General features: G+C 43.9%; 1 protein-coding gene and 1 long non-coding RNA gene across 6 annotated transcripts in view; one reads left to right on the top strand and one right to left on the bottom strand.

The window, feature by feature from the left end:
• The window catches only part of Acvr1 (activin A receptor type 1), a 124,610-nt gene extending 113,543 nt beyond the window's left edge, over positions 1-11,067 (bottom strand). For 2 of the 3 annotated variants that reach the window (XM_048345434.1, XM_048345438.1), the window contains exon 1: positions 10,738-11,067. The gene's annotated coding sequence lies outside the window, so the exon portion shown is untranslated. The remainder of the gene's footprint in view (positions 1-10,737) is intronic. The other variant, XM_048345435.1, reaches the window with a different exon arrangement.
• Positions 11,068-11,156: 89 nt separating this feature from the next.
• On the top strand, positions 11,157-13,119 carry LOC125350649. Of its 3 annotated transcripts, none has more exons than XR_007210785.1 (2): positions 11,157-11,816; positions 12,463-13,119. It is a non-coding gene; the product is annotated as an uncharacterized LOC125350649 (long non-coding RNA). The 3 variants fall into 3 exon arrangements; XR_007210786.1 differs by having other exon boundaries at positions 11,157-11,828; XR_007210784.1 differs by lacking the exon at positions 11,157-11,816 and adding an exon at positions 11,843-12,130.
• Positions 13,120-16,109: the final 2,990 nt, after the last annotated feature.

Here is a 16,109-nt window from a genome sequence, read left to right as displayed (position 1 = left end):
TATGTACTGTACTCAAAAGGAGTCAGATGCCTGAGAAGAAAAGAACAGCCTTCTGGAAGATTTGCATTCACAAACAGCACCCACATCTGAGAAAGATTCACCCCACCTGCACACAGAACATCCTACAACAATAAGTCCTTCATGAGTCGAGTAGAAGGGCAATGAGCTGAGGTGGACCTTACTAATCAAGAAACAAGGACTTGGAGGGAATCCTAAGCAAACACAGCAACAGAGAATAAAGCTCATCTGAATTTGTAAAGGACATTCCATTCTTAAACTGGCTAAAATAAATCTCAAGAGAAAAGAGAATAAAGAGAAAGACAGAGACAAAGAGAGGAGGAGGGAATTCAATCATTCACCGATGGCATTGTTCCCATCTTAGAATTCCAGAAACTCTATTACCTGTGAGTCAAAACTGTTAGAATCAGATTCATCTAAATAATGCTCAGTAAACTCAGAACGCATGTAGGTTACAAGTGTCACCATCAAAGAACATGTCTGACTTTGACACCAGCCTGTACAGCAAAGTCCAGAGACTCTTCAATTAACCACCAAAACTAATGGTAGAGCGCTAGCCTAGAGTGAAAAGGCAGTGCCAAGGCCCTGTGTTCAAGACCCTGTACAAGCACCAAAACAACAACAAAAGTTCCCATGTTTGAAAGCCAGACTGTTATTTTACTCTTTTACTAGGATAAACATTTGACTTGCTTGGGAGATAAGTATTTGACCCTTTCTCAAAAAGTCAATAAGAGACTCTAAACTATTTGTGGCTGGCCGGTTTTACCAAGCAGACCTCAGCTCCATAGTAAAAACCTCAGCATGCTCTTCCTGGGGCATGCTTGTCCTCTCACCTGCCTCCAATACAGATGCCATGGCCAATCAAAGCCAGCACCTCAAACCCTCCTCTCCATGTCTTCAACATCTCACAGAGCTCAAGTAAAACCTCTTCCACACCCTTATTCCACCAGAACATCAACACCCCAACACCACAAGCTATTCCAAAACAGCTCCTCATGCCAATTTCACATTTCAGGTTTCGAAAGTCAGTCTTGTCTGCATACATCCCACCCTCCCTCTCATCACAAACATGACTTGCTGACCAAGTTCTATAGCATCCCCACTAACCTAAACCTCTTGTTTCATCTATTTTACTTTCTTCCTGGTTTCTGGGCATCCACCCTCACCAATAGACAAAATCGCCCATGCCCAAGAGAGCAGAGGTCTCCAGGTCATATCACTACAGGAGCCCTGCAGTTAGCAGGCACGATAGGAGTCTAAGCATACTAGGGCAAGAAGAAACTATAAAAGAAAATATTTAGCAACTAGCACCACGCGTCAAGTGTCAGAGAAAACAGAGTGAACAGGGACCGTGGCAAATAAAACACAGATGCAATCACAAGCAGCTCTGCAGGAACAGTGTGTAAGAGCAGCTAGAAACCTGGATTGTGGGGTAGGGGATAGGAGGGCGTGCACAAGTGTTCATACTTGCCTATACCAGAGCTTGAACTCAGGGCCTTATGCTCTCACTCAGCTTTCTTGCTCACATCTGGCACTCTACCATTTGAGACATACCTCCAATCCAGCATTTAACTGGTTAATTGAAAATGGAGTCTTTCCGCCTTTTCTGCCTAGACAGGCTGGCTCTGAACTCAGATTCTCCAGATCTCAGACTCCTGAGTAGTAGAAATTAGGTGTAGTAGTAGTAATAGTTGTTGTAGTTGTAGGTGTGAACCAACACCCAAGTGAAATTTATAGGTTTTTTTAAGGGAAATCTCATTTTTAACTTGCGAAAAATTTTCAAGTTCAATATCAGAACAGAACTGTGAAGTGCACGCAGCTCAGGACTACAAGTTTCCCACTTCTGCTGTAGAGAACGGTGAGCTGGGAACTTACAGCCTGGATTAAAGTTCACAGGCATGAAACTCGCGCGTACTACATAACCTCTTTTAAGTCTTTTTCTCCTTCTGTACAATGGGGGTAATAAGACTAAGTGGAATGATGCAGAGGAGGGCTTGAGAAAGCCTGCTTTCCATGCAGGATCTTAACCTTCAGGCTGGCCTTCTGAGGAAATCAGAATGTGTCTCCAAATCTCTTTCTTACCTTGCTTCTACAGCTCTCACCTTAAAAACTTCCCACCGTAAAGTCACATGATGAAATACCAAACTGACCTGTTGTCTCTGGTCTTGCATGCTTCCCAGAGACTCGGCATTGCTGGACACAGAGTCTGATTCTACTGATTAAAAGTTGAGTAACTATGTTTTGCACAAACTGGCTCCTGAACAAAAATCAAATAACTCATATTTATTTACCTGCCCCAAACTCTTTTTTTGGAAGGATGCCTAATCCACAGCCTCCACAGGAACAGACACCAGTCACAATGATAACATCAAAATGGTACCTCTTTCAAAGGCTGGCCAAACAACTACTTCCTCAAAGGTGTTGGCTGATCCTTATCCCTCTATATCTTATGACCAAGATACAACACTCAGCCGTTTACAGTGAGATGCGTAACTCCTCTCAAGTCCACCTGAATGTCAAGTTGGTTTACTGAGCTTTCCTTGCTTAGCCCCAAGTACAGATGACCTGAGAAATGCTCAATAATTGAAGGTCAAAAAAGGGGAGAAAGAGGAAGGAGCAAGAAGGCAGAAAAATTTACCAATAAAGACAATGGCAACAGTTAAGTCTGTGTCGGGTGTTTGTGTGTGTTTGTGTTTGTGTGTGTGTGTGTGTGTGTGTGTGTGTGTACAAGTACTGGGCATGCTCTCACTTGGCTTTTTCCACTAAAGGCAGGCACTTTACCTATTGAGCCACACCCCCCCTTTCAGCTTTTTGCTGGTTAATTGAAGATAAAGTATCATAGGCTTTTCTGCCCCAGCTAACTTCAAATCTTAATCCTCAGATCTCAGCCCCCTAAACTGCTAGGATTACATGCATGAGCCACCAGCACCGGGCTAAGTTTATATCTTGAAATACAAATATTGAAATACACTATTCCTGTATTGCTAAAGTAAGTTAATTAAAAGAAGGTAGGGGCTGGGGATATGGCCTAGTGGCAAAAAGTGCTTGCCTCATATACATGAAGCCCTGGGTTCAATTCCCCAGCATCACATATACAGAAAACGGCCAGAAGTGGCGCTGTGGCTCAAGTGGCAGAGTGCTTGCCTTGAGCAAAAAGAAGCCAGGGACAGTGCTCAGGCCCTGAGTCCAAGCCCCAGGACTGGCAAAAAAAAAGGTTATCACCTTCCTGTGGTTGTATCTACACTATCTCTGTAATCTTATCTGAGTATATTGGAAACCATCTATACTGGTATTAGAACTAGGAAATTGAAAGGGAATACCAAAATTGAGAGACACAGGGTAAAAAAAGACAAACAACTACAAAAGCAATACTTGCAAAACTGCTTGGTGTAAGTGAACTGAACACCTCATGGGGGGAAAGGGAAAGGGGGAGGAGGGAGGGGAGAATGAGGGACGAGGTAACAAACAGTACAAGAAATGTATCCAATGCCTAACGTATGAAACTGTAACCTCTCTGTATATCAGTTTGATAATAAAAATTTGAAAAAAATAAAAAAAAAGAAGGTAGGGGAGGTTCTCCCTACCAAATTTTCATTTTTTATTTCTGAATTAATACATGGAGTCACATTCCCATCCTTTTGGTATGGACATGTACTCAGCTTTACTCTTGTTACTGAAAGTCACCATCCCATTCAAATATCCTCTAAATGAACACACTGAGGGCTCTTGCCATCAGTTTTTAACCAATCAGCCTCATGTTGACACTGGGATCAACATAATAATGATACACTCTTAGAACTAGTAACATATCAGTCTCTTTAAAGAAACAAGCAAAGACCAAAAAAGGATTTATTTGTTGGAGGAGAGATATACAGAAGTGTGAGGTTTGTATAGAATGAATGAAATCCATGCAAAATGGAAAAAAAAATCCTCATCCACATTAGCAACTATTCAATAAACAAATTAAGGCTAATTTCCACAGTACCTGGCACAGAACAGTTTTTTTTTTTTCTTAACTGCTGATTAGGTCCCATTAGCAAGTTTTGAAATCAATTTAGTAGCTAGAGATCAGAATTTTTTAATAAAAACTGAATAGAAATTAGGAAGTATTACAATATTATTTTGTAAAACTTGTATTTCATCTTTCTTTCTAATATGCACATATGTATGTATGCATGCATGAGTATGTGTACCAGGTCTTGGTAGAAAATACATGGATCAGAACACTTAAACAGAATGTTTATGTCTAACTGTTTAAAGAGTAAGCTTTCTAGTTCTTAATGGGTCATACACATAAGAGACTTGTTATAGCCACATGTTACAAATCAGGTTCCTCAAGTTCAAAAATAGTTTTAAAAAAATCATCTGGCATGCTTTTTAATCCATTACCATTTTCCTTTACAAAAAGGAACCATATAGCCCTTTTCTCCTGCCCAACTATTCCTATGTATAATTCTTGTGTAAGTCCCTAACATTATGACAAAAGACACAAGTGCTTCAACTTTCTGCTTATAAGCATTAACTTAAGAACAGTAATCAAGTACATTTCATTTTTGCCTAGAGCAAAAGCTCTACCAGTAGAAGATTCAATACTTCCTTTAAAATATGACCCAATCCATCCCCTCTATATCAAAATGCTTGGTCAAGCTCTTTTCATAACACATTTTTCTCAGTTTGCAATTGCTCCCAACCCCAAGATTCATCCTACTTCTTAACACCCAGCTTTGTGCAGTATCACCTGTTATCTTCTTTTATCACCTCTGCTCATTTCCCCTAAAACTCAAGATTATTTTTGGAGTGGTTCAATCAGTAGTTTATCATTGACCACAAAAGAAATAAAGCCTAGAGTAATTTCATTTTCAATGGCAAATACACTGTTAGGTAACCTTGAATGGCCAATCTTGGCTTTCATAAATGAGCAAACCACCTAGTCATCAAGTGCTCAAGCTGGAAAGTTCTAGGAGGTTATGCCTACTCAAACCAACACTTAAAGCCAACTGAGAGTTTACTTTGGGTTCCCTCCATTTTCCAAAGAGGTCATTTACATTCTTTCACCTCTGACATAAGTACTGCCCACCATTCTGTTTTTAAACTGTCAACTGTTTGGGCATATAGGCCACAGGAGAAAATTGGAAGAAAGGAGTCAACTCAAGTATTTGAGTCCCAAATTCACAAAGAATTCCTGGTACTTCAGGATACAAAATATCTACTGAAACCTTTCCCCAAATGGAGGTGTCTCTCATAATTTAAAAAAAAAACAACACTAAGAAGAATACAATAAATACTGAATTAACTAAGTACTAGATACAGTCAAGCATAAAAAAATGAAGGGTCAGGATAGAAGGAGTAATTTAGTAGTGAAGCATGTGATTAGTACGAGAGGTCCTGGGCTCAATACCCAGTACCAAGAAGAGGGGACAAGGGGAGGGTCAAAGGCAGGTACTTTTACCTAACAAACTTGGGAAATCTCTGGCCCACAGACCTGAAATAATGTGTACCTAAAAAGCGCTTATGAGTATAGCTTCTGGTCAACTGCCCTCAACCATCTACCTCAATAGATAATGTTGTAGGATTCTCAGGTGTTGTTATAAATATCTAAATGGCCCCTGGCACAAAAAGAGGTTCCTCACTTCTAAGTCATAGAGTATCTTTCATCCCTGCTTCCCACCCAGAATCATGCTTAGTGAATAGTATCTACCTTGAGATTTTCCCACTCCCTAAAGGACAAGGTACCTGGCTCCCCTAGCATGCAGTTATCCACTCATTCAATTACAAAACCATTTATTGGCGGTGTGATCTAGGCCAGGCATTGTGTTAGGTGCAAAAATTACCCAAAAGAGGAATAAGACACAGCCTCTGCCCTCAAGAAGCCTACTGAGATCATTTGAAAGGTTTTTAATTAGCAAAGAGGAATGAACCATGTCAATGAATAAATGGAAGAATGAATAACTTGCAGCCCTTGTCCTCAAAGAGATCAATCAAGACCCAAACTGAGGGGTGAGAGTAATAAAATGCTAGGAGTCCATCAAAAGGCAAAATACATTCTTGCCAGCAATGAGATTAGTCTGAGTCCTAGAGGAGGTAGGGGAAGGGTTAAAGGGCCAGGGGGCCAAGGGCTACCCAGGGTGGATGGAGGGCTGGCCTCTTGGAGATCAGGACACTGTGTTAAATGTGACTGCTCCCTCCTTTCATTCCCACCTCCCCCACCCACATGTACCCCCACAGAATTTGGAAAGCATGAAATGTAAAGTTCCTTTCCCAGCCACAGAAATAAAGACCAAATACCCAGAGTAAACAATGAAGCAACCTTAATGGGCAAAGTAGAATGTTGGTAAGAGATGAAAAACTCCAAAAACAAACAACTAAGTACTACCTGCTCTAGAAAATAAAACTCTCAGGGACCACATAAGAATTCTTTAGCCTTAGAAACAGGCTCATATTTCCAAAACTGCCTAAAAGATCACGGGCATCCACATCAACTGTACATCTACTTAGATACATGGAGACACTTGGGGTGTATTGGTTTTAACTTTACAAGAACTAATGTCCTCAAGCATGCTAGACAAGTGCTCAACCACACAGCTATATCCTCAGCCTCCCCCAACAGGTCTTAGCTAATTGTGAGAGGCAACTTACCTCCCAGCTTAAGCAAAGACAGCAGGGGCGCCAATTATACCAAGATGATGAAGCTCTTTCAAAAGGAATCTTGCATTCAAATGTCCTTTCCAACAGGCAATTGTGGTTTGGAACTTTGATTCCTGAACTAGCATGACAAGCAAGAGCTTCTAAGTCCAACAGCTAAAAAGAAGAGGTAAATCTTCCATTTGGATCTTCTGAAAGTTAGAATTGGCCATGGAAAGAAACAAAGTTTTCACTCCCAGAGATCAAAGAAGGCATTTTAAACCAGGAAACCCAATTCCAAATCCTGTTTCCAGGAATAAAGCCACAGTGCCTAATACTTGCCTGGGAAAACAAAATACGAGACTGTGGATTCCAATTAAAATCTCAGACGGCTTTATTTCCAAGCCTCACCAGTTTAAAGTTGTCAGCATTCTATTCAGGCACTGTTCTAACTTAAGATCTTGCTTCCAGCTCTGAATGATCATTTTACCAATGGTTCAAAAAGAAAAGTGTTTGGTTTGGTTTGGTGTCAGTACTGAGGCTTGAACTCTAGTCCTGGGTTCTGTCCCCTTAGTTTTTTCACTCAAGGCTAGTATTCTACCACTTTCTTGAGCCACAGCTTCACTTCTGGGTTTCTGATGGTTAAATGAAGATAAGACTCTTACTGAGTTTCCTGCCCAGGCTGACTTCGAACCCTAACTCTCAGATCCCAGCCTGCTGATTAGGGATTACAGGTGTTAACCACCACTGTCTGGCAAATAGAGAAGTGTTTTAACACTCCATGCCAGCATTCTGTGCTCCATTCCAAGTACTAGACACCTAAGACAAAGTGAGATAGAAAACTACCAGGTCCAGCCTTGCTCCATCTTCTTTAACTGCACTATGGAGAAGCCCCAGTGCCAATTAAACTATCAGTTTAGTCACCACACTGGAAATGAGAGGGGAAAGGAGAAAACAGGAGAGGACATACCTCAGCCCTACTAAGATAAGAAATCATCAGCTGCTTAACATTATTTCCTGGGGGTCTTATCAATCAGACAGTTTTGTGCCTCTACCCTGCAAGGCACTAAGCTATGTCTCAGTCCGCACAGTACCATAGTCCCCATGTATTCATTATGTTAAAGATCATGTGTTTCATTTCCTTTATCATTCTATAGAAAAAGATGTACCATATATGTAGGTTATAAAGTTTAAAAATAAGATTGCATCTATGAACCCATCACCTAATCAAAAACCCACAACATCACCAATTCTGTATCACTCAGCCTCATCCAACTCTATCCTAGATCCCTAGAGCACACAGGATCAGGTATTTTTTCTTCTGAACTTGAGGATTCGGTCCAAATATAATGCATCTTTATGATTATCTTCTATTCCTAGTAAGTGAGCTAGCAGGCTTTCCAAGTATAGCAGCAATAAGTTATTTCTTCTTAAAAGATGTCATTAAATTATATTCAAGTGAACCAATGTTTTAAAGAAAAATATTAAGTATTAAGTCATTTTTCAATGACTTACCATGGAATAATCATGAAGACAGTAAATGAATGGATGAAGTTTGCTAATCCCTAACAACAGTGACCAAGTAAATGGGTTCTAGAATCCCACAAACCTCTGGTTCAAATCCCCACTCCAACACTTAAATCTGCCAAACTTCAATTTCTTCTTGGAGAAGGGTAAAACTATTTAACATATATATAATAGTTATGGAAATGCCTTGGAAAGGTGAGTCTAGGGGCAGGGCACAGTGCTGGACATTTGTATTATGCAGTACACCACAGTCATCAGATTTACACAAATACACAAAAGCGTTTCTCCATAATTGATGGCTTACCATCATATCTAATGAGATCTCCTTATATACAAAATAAATCAAGATACAAGGATCCAACAGTCAAACAAGCCACAGAGGACAGCATTGATTCCATTCTCACCTTACAACCCTGAAGAGCAGGATCATTTTTCAAATCCATTTCTGTACCATTCCCCACCCCACCCCACCCCACCCCACACACACACACCATTCCCCAGAAGGCTAGACTACTCAATCAAACTCTAAGAATTACCTAGACACCTCAACATGGTCATTTGGGATGAGTTCAGTTTAACCATGAGTACGTTAGAGACATAACTTCTATCAACCAATTCAGTCACTATTACTGGTAACTCACTACTTTGAAAAGAAGCCAGTACGATATTATTAAATGAATTAAATTCTATACTGATTAGCTCGCATTACTTAGTAAGGCATCTTCACTCTGCATCCTTAATATCCTTTTAAGTTATCTGCTAACAAGTAACTTATTAGTATTCAAATGATCAGTCTCTTCCAAGGTGCAAGAGTGGTAAGAGCACTAACTATAGTAAATTTTATTGAAGATAAAACTCAGGAATACAGCTGGAAAAGGAGAGCAAGAGCCTTATCCACACCTATCCCAGTCCTTGACCTCTATCATCTAGCCAAAATTTATCTCAGTATCATATACCATCTTGGGGTCTCAGCAGGAGGGTTAAGAGTAGAAACAGAAAAGTCATTCATTATCCAAGACAATTTCAGCTTCAAAACACTTTTGTGTGTTAATTCCAACAGAGAAAACAAAAGTAACTGAATCACAAAATTCTGATTTGATCTTAGAAGATGGTGATCCAGATTCTACCCAAACCAAAAATAACTTCCTGACCCCCAGCATCCCCAGTGAGCATATTTCTACTTGAGCAGTCTGAACTCTGCAAGGCTGCAAGGCTGCAAGGCAGGGCCGGTGTCTGAGGTCAGCACAAGTCTAAAGTCTGTCTGCTGGCTGCCCAAGCCCGGGCCTCTGGCCAGCAACCCACCTCCAGAGACAAGTGCCAGGATATACTATATAGTGTTTCCATTTAAGGCCCGCCACATGGATCAGCTCTTCTCTTAAATTTCTTACCACCACCTTTCCAGGAAGAATTTTTGGGGGAACAGGGAAGATGGTGTCTATTTTTTGCCACCGCCTTCCCTTGGACTGTCAGAGCAGCCTGTATCTTTGGGACAAGATTCTTAAAAATCATTGAGTTATATCTTCATTCAAGGGTTTCTTTTTTAAAGAATAACAGGCAGAACATTTATAGGATGGCATCGTCTTCCCATCTTCCTACACCCACCATGTATACCTCAACAGAGAAAGAAAAGCCACAAAAAAGAAAAACCCACCATACAGCCTTCACCTCTCTCTAAAAGCCAAATTAATTACAACTTTGTAACCAATACGTTTCTTCAGCTACTTACTACTAAATGGAATGCTTTCTTCCCTTAGTAGCTTCCTCCATACAAAGAGCATTGAAAAGTCGGGGTGCAAGGCAGGAGTTGGGGGTCGGGGGGTTGGCATCTGGCACTAACTAGATAGAAATGAGCCAGTCTAGAACTCAAGGAACCGGGAGGAAGCCATTGAATCCAGAGAGCCACCTTTCTCCCCTGGCCGCCCAAGGGTCTAGCCTCACTGTTTTGGTTACAGTGTTGAAGGCAGGGTTTTAAACTTGGCAAAAGTATCGTGCAACATCTGTAACCACATTTGCCTTCTGGGGATCGGAAGATGAATCCCACATTCCTGGCTTTGAAGCTTTTTGAAACTGCAGCTAGAAAGAACCGAGGGGAGGAAGGGAAGGAGTTGAGCAGAGTTTATTGGCTGTCTCTCCAACAGAAAATTCCTTTTGGAAAGGATGGGTATTTTGTGGGTGGGGGTGATGTGTCCATCTCTTTACTCTCTACCAAGCTCAGCTGGAAAGGTGAGCCCGGTGTGGGACCCGACAGCCAGATCGATTTACAAGTCCGAGGCGCACAACCCGTAGGAGTTCACTACACGCGCGCGCGCACACACACACACACACACACACACACAGAGTGCAAACCCCAGAACCCCGACACACACTCCATGCCTCTGTCCTGCATATCCCACCAGCAGTTCAGGCCCAAAGCGAGACAGTTTGTTCCCCGGCTGCTTCTCCCAACCGAGAAGGGGGGGCGGGGAGGACTCGAGCTCGGTCGCGGGAGAAAGAATGGAAGAGAGGGGGAGGCACCGCAGACGCCCACCCTCCCACCCCCGATCCCTGCCTCCCCTCGCGCTCGGCTCCCACCTCCCGCGGTCGTCCCGGTCTCGGTCCCGGTTCCAACGAGCGCGCCCGACGACCTGCCCTCACCTCTGGTCCCGCCGTGGCCGGGGGCTGCGCCGAGGAAGGTGGAGTGCTCCCGGCAGCCAGGCGTTGCAGGTCGGGGCGGCGCGGGGCGGCGCGGGGCGGCGCGGGGCGGGGCGGGGCGGCGCAGTCGGCGAAGGAGCCCGGAACTCTGTGGGGCGGAGGAGGGTCGACAGCCGGCTCCAGGCGGCGACGGCAGCGGCGGCGGTGCTGGGCGGAATGGACTGTGCCCGGGGGCTTTGTGCCCTGGGGCCGGCGCGCCTGGTCGTGGAGCAGGCTGGCAGCAGCGGCGGCGGCGGCAGCCACCCGAGGGGAAGGAGCCGGGGGGAGGGGGAGGTGGAAGAAGAGGGAGGGGAGGCGGGGTGAAGAGCAGCCGGAGGAGGAGGAGGAAGGGGAGGGGGCGGGCAGAATAAACTTCCCGAGGCGCAGCGCTGCGGCTTGGGCGGGGAGGCCGGGCGGGAAGGCCAGGCACGCCGACTGGAGGCGGCCCCCGGGGGCGACGGGGGAGACGGGGACCACGAGTGGAAAAGTTCCCCGGGCGCCGGGGGAAGGGGGGGGGGGGGCGGTGCGGAGAGGCTGCGGCGGCGGCGGCTGCAAAGATCAGGAGCCGGAGCGGGAGGTGGAGGAGGAACGGGAGGAGGAGGAGGAGGAGGAAGTGGCTGCGGAGCGCCCGGCCAATGAGTGTCTGGAGCTGTGATTAACCAGCCAGCAACACATCATTTCCTCCCGGCGCGGATCCAGGGAGTCGGGAGGGAGAGGCTAGGCAAGGCGGCGGGGCGGGGCCGGCCCCGCGCCCCCGGCCGACGCCGGGCCCCGGGGGCGAGGCCGCCGAGCCCCTCCAAGCCTGGCTGCGCCAACCCCCCGCCCCACCCCCGGCGCTGTCTGGCCGCCCGATCGGTGGCCGCCGGCCGGGGGAGGAGGAGGTGGAGGCGCCGCCCCCGAGGCTCCTTGGAGGCGGCGGCGCTGGCCCGAGCCGGGGCCCCGGCGGCTGGGGTGGGAGGTGGAGAGGCCGCGCGGCTCGGGTGAGTGCCCAGGTAGGCGCGGGCGGGGCCGTCTGGACAGCTCCCGGCGGGGGCGCGCGGGGCCGGCGGGGGACGCGCGGGAGGGAGAGAGGGTAGGAGGGAGATGGTGGGGGAAGGTTGCCCTCCACCCTCTCTCGGGCCGGGGAACTGCAGGCCTCCTGCAGCTTTCGTCCGGCTTGTCAGGCTGAGGCTGGATTCTCTGAAGCCATCCAGACCATGTCTGACCTGCCTTCAAATCTCCTTCCTTTCAGTTCATTCCTTCGCTAGGTCTGGGGTTATGCCAGCGTTTGCCACCTTCTCAGGCGGCTTTCTTGGTAATAAAAATAAAGCATCAGGGACGGGGGAGGTCGGAGGGAGGGATGTCTGCAGTACTAGAACCCTGTCCTTAGTGTACAGGAACATTAACCACTGCGGAAAGGCTGACAACCTCTCAGATACACAGAAACTCCCCAGTGTGCTAATATTCTCCAGAGAATCAAAAGGCCATGCAAGCATCACATTTTGCAGGGTGCCCGCCGTGTGTAAGGGAGCACCAAGCCATTTTCTCTGCCTTCTTGAAGCTTATAATGTACAGTCCTATCACAAAGCAGAATAAAAGCATGACACCTATAAATGGGAATACCATAAAGTATTTTTATCTCTACAGATCCGTTTGTGCAGAGGGCATTTTATTGGGTGACTGCAGTGCTGCAAAAGATTGCAAAGGAAATGGAAGACCTGGCCGTTGTAGGTCAGGGGTTGATAATCTAATTAAAAGCAAGGGCATATATACAAGGACCAGCTAAAAACATATGATCTCCAGGTGTTATAATGACAAGAATCTGGAGATGGTCGTTGCTTCTTTAGTGTTGTTTTTCCCCCCTGAGAAGGGCTTTGTACCTATATGTTTGATAGACATCAGGTATGGAAATTCCAGGTCAAATCCAGGCAACAGTACCTAGCTGTTTCCCTACTGTTAAGAAACATTACATCAGGGCTGGCAGTGTCAATTCCTGGAGTATCCTGTCACTGTTTTGACCTTGTGTTACACTTTTAGTGTCAGAAGGGAATAAAGGCTGTCTCCTTCAAATTTGAGGACATCTTTTCCAGCTGTGTTTTAAGTGTCCATCGTTGACATTTACAGAGTCCTTTTACAGAATGGCCCCTTTTTGGTAACCTAGTCAATCGTCTCATGGCTGTAAGCCCCATGAAGGGGCAGGTTTGATGCTATCCACGACTATCACCAAGCCCAAGTAGAATACTACGTGTGTTCTTAATAAAGACTAGCTCCACAAGTGAATAAATGAATTGATGAATCTGCTTTGAAGTGGTACATTTATCTCTTCTTTATATGGTGGTCTTTCCATGTGGCTCAATGCACAACCCTCTAACTCCATCCTCCTTTGACTAATCTGTGCTGGAAAAGGCTGTATGGGAAGGGTCTACATAGTACTTATGGCTTTATATCATTGTGTGTGTGTGTGTGTGTGTGTGTGTGTGTGTGTAAAAAGAAGAAACACTGAGGCATGACCCTACACTATAGCCCAGTGCACACAGGATAACACCCTCAGACTTAGACACTCAAATCCACAACTCACCTTTGGCACTATTGACAGTTTTTGCTGGGTAATTGGTAGGCTGATGTGTGCATTGAAATGTGTTTAGTTGCATCTTTGACCTGTACCCAATAGATGCCAGCACACTGTAATAAGACTTTGTCAGATGATTCCTAGGCTGCAAGATCTCCCCCTGTTAAGAATCGCTGCTTTACTTTAGGATCCAATCCATGACACTGGTGGAAAATCACACCATTAAAGTAACTTGGAGGAAATACATCTTCTCTTATTCAAATATTCTCAGATCTCCTCAGTTGTGTATTTCAGGGAGCATGACTCTACTTAATTAGCTGACTTGGCCTCTCTTCCATTTTCTGCATATCCTCCTCCTTTATGCCCAGATCAACATGTTCTTTCTAAAAGTCAACAGCTTTCAGCAACTATTAGGAAACAGGGTCTGGAACAGCCCAAGAGTCCTGTATGATATTTTCCTATAAAATTGAGAAATTTTATTCCATGAAATGTTGCAGACAGCTATTTTATAATTAAGCTCTCGGTCCACAAATAATAACTCTCAGATTATAAACAGTACAAGACACAAATTGTAATTTTTTAATTATTTTGTTAAAATAAATAATGGTTACTTTCATCTTGAAGTCATTTCTTTTTAGTTTCAGAGAGAGGCCTTTGTTTCATAATGGGATAAATGAATATGTTAAGCCTATGAAGCAGAAATTACTTTGCTTGTTGTACTTATCAACTTCCACAAAGAAAGACCTTTCTTTCTAAGATACTCCAGAACTGGTCTTGGTAAAAGAAAAAAAAATCCAGATGAATTGATGTGCTGGAGTTCAGTTTCTAAAGATTTCTTGAAGGAAAATAAAGATTGATGGTTGGGATGATGAACAAGGTCTGATAAGTCAGCTTGCTTAGTAATGAGCACATACAATCCTGCTTGGAAGATTTTTTTAAAGCCCTCTCCTCAGCAGGCAAGAGTGTCATATAGGCAGTTGTGCCATGTTTGTGATATGAGCACAAAGCAGTATCGTCTTTCTCATTGAGTTTATTTTAAAGTGTTGATTTTATAGTTTTGTTCATGTTTAGTTTGGGTTTCATGGCTAAGTAATATCTACAAGCATATGCAGAATAGTATACATCTAGATTAGTCACATTCAATTAAATTCAGTGTGATAATTCACACTTATTTGTACACTGAAGACTGGGTATTGAAGTTGTTTACCAATAAAGACAAAGTAGCAGGGTGTCATAGTACACATCTCTAATCCCAGCATATGTAAGACAAGGCAAGAGGATTATAGGTTCAAGGCCAGCCCAGATACATAGCAAGACCCTGCCTTAACAAAGAAAAAGAAAATGACATTTTTGAAGTCTCTAAATTTCTTTTAAGCTGGTTCTTTTAAAGCCAGTATTATACATACATAATACACACACTCTCACCAGGCATATCCAAATTCTCTGTAAATCTGTAAAATTTGTCCTTTTAATTACATGGCTTTTTTTTTAAGAATAACATATTAAATTAAGATGGGCTCATACCTATAATCACAGCTACTCAAGCAAGAGATTATGATTAGGATGCTAGCCTAGATGAAAAGTTCTAGAAGCAGGCATTGGTGGTTCACATCTATAATCCTAGGTACTCAGGAGACTGAGATCTATGGAGCTCAGTTCAAAGCCAGTCTGGGCAGTAAAGCATATAAAAGTCTTATCTCCAATTAACTTTCAAAAAAAACCTTAAATGGAGCTGTAGCTCAAGTGAAAGAGTGTTAGCCATGAGCACAAAATCTCAGTGATAGCAAACACAGAGTTCAAGTCCTCGCACTAGCACAAGAAACAAAACAAAAGAATGAGGGAGGAGGTAACAAACAGTATAAGAAATGTACCCAAGGCCTAACATATGAAACTGTAACCTCTCTGTACATCACTTTGACAATAAATTTAAAAAAAAAAAAAGTTCTAGAGACCCATCAACCAATAGTTGGCTATGGTAGTGTGTGTGTGCGCGCGCGCATGCGTGTGTGTGTGTGTGTGTGTGTGTGTGTGTGTGTCTTGTCTCACCAACTACATAGGAGGAATAAATAGACAGGGAATGGTCCAAGCAACCTCAAGGAAAAACAAGATACTGTGTACTTTAAAAAAAAAAGTATGCGGAAAGGTCTGGGAGTGTAGCTCATGATAGAACACCTTACCTGATATGCATAGGGCCCTGAGCTCAGCCCCTATCATGAAGAAACTAATGTACATCATCTATACTTTACTCAAATACGAGAAAAACAGTCCCTGCTAAATTCTGTTCTTAGATAATGATGAAAGTCCTTGATACCTGAAACTTAGCCCTAATGCTGAGGCCTGTAAGAAACAAATATCATGTTTTCATGGTAGACATGACTAGACAATAGTAGAGGGTCAAAGCGAAAATCAAAAGCTAATAACAGGGCTGGGAATATGGCCTAGTGGCAAGAGTGCTTGCCTCATATACATGAAGCCCTGGGTTCAATTCCTCCGCACCACATATATAGAAAAGGCCAGAAGTGGTGCTGTGGCTCAAGTGGTAGAATGCTAGCCTTGAGCAAAAAGAAGCCAGGGACAGTGCTCAGGCCCTGAGTCCAAGCCCCAGGACTGGCAAAAAAAAAAAAAAAAAAAAAAAAAAGCTAATAAGAGGTGAAATCATTAGTTTATGTCGATAATCCTAGCCAGTCTGGAGGCTGAGATCCAAAGATTGGTTTGAAGCCAGCCC

The sequence above is a fragment of the Perognathus longimembris genome, chromosome 4, assembly GCF_023159225.1.
Source record: "Perognathus longimembris pacificus isolate PPM17 chromosome 4, ASM2315922v1, whole genome shotgun sequence".
NCBI classification, from domain to species: Eukaryota; Metazoa; Chordata; class Mammalia; order Rodentia; family Heteromyidae; genus Perognathus; species Perognathus longimembris.
This window is presented reverse-complemented; position numbering and strand designations above follow the sequence as displayed.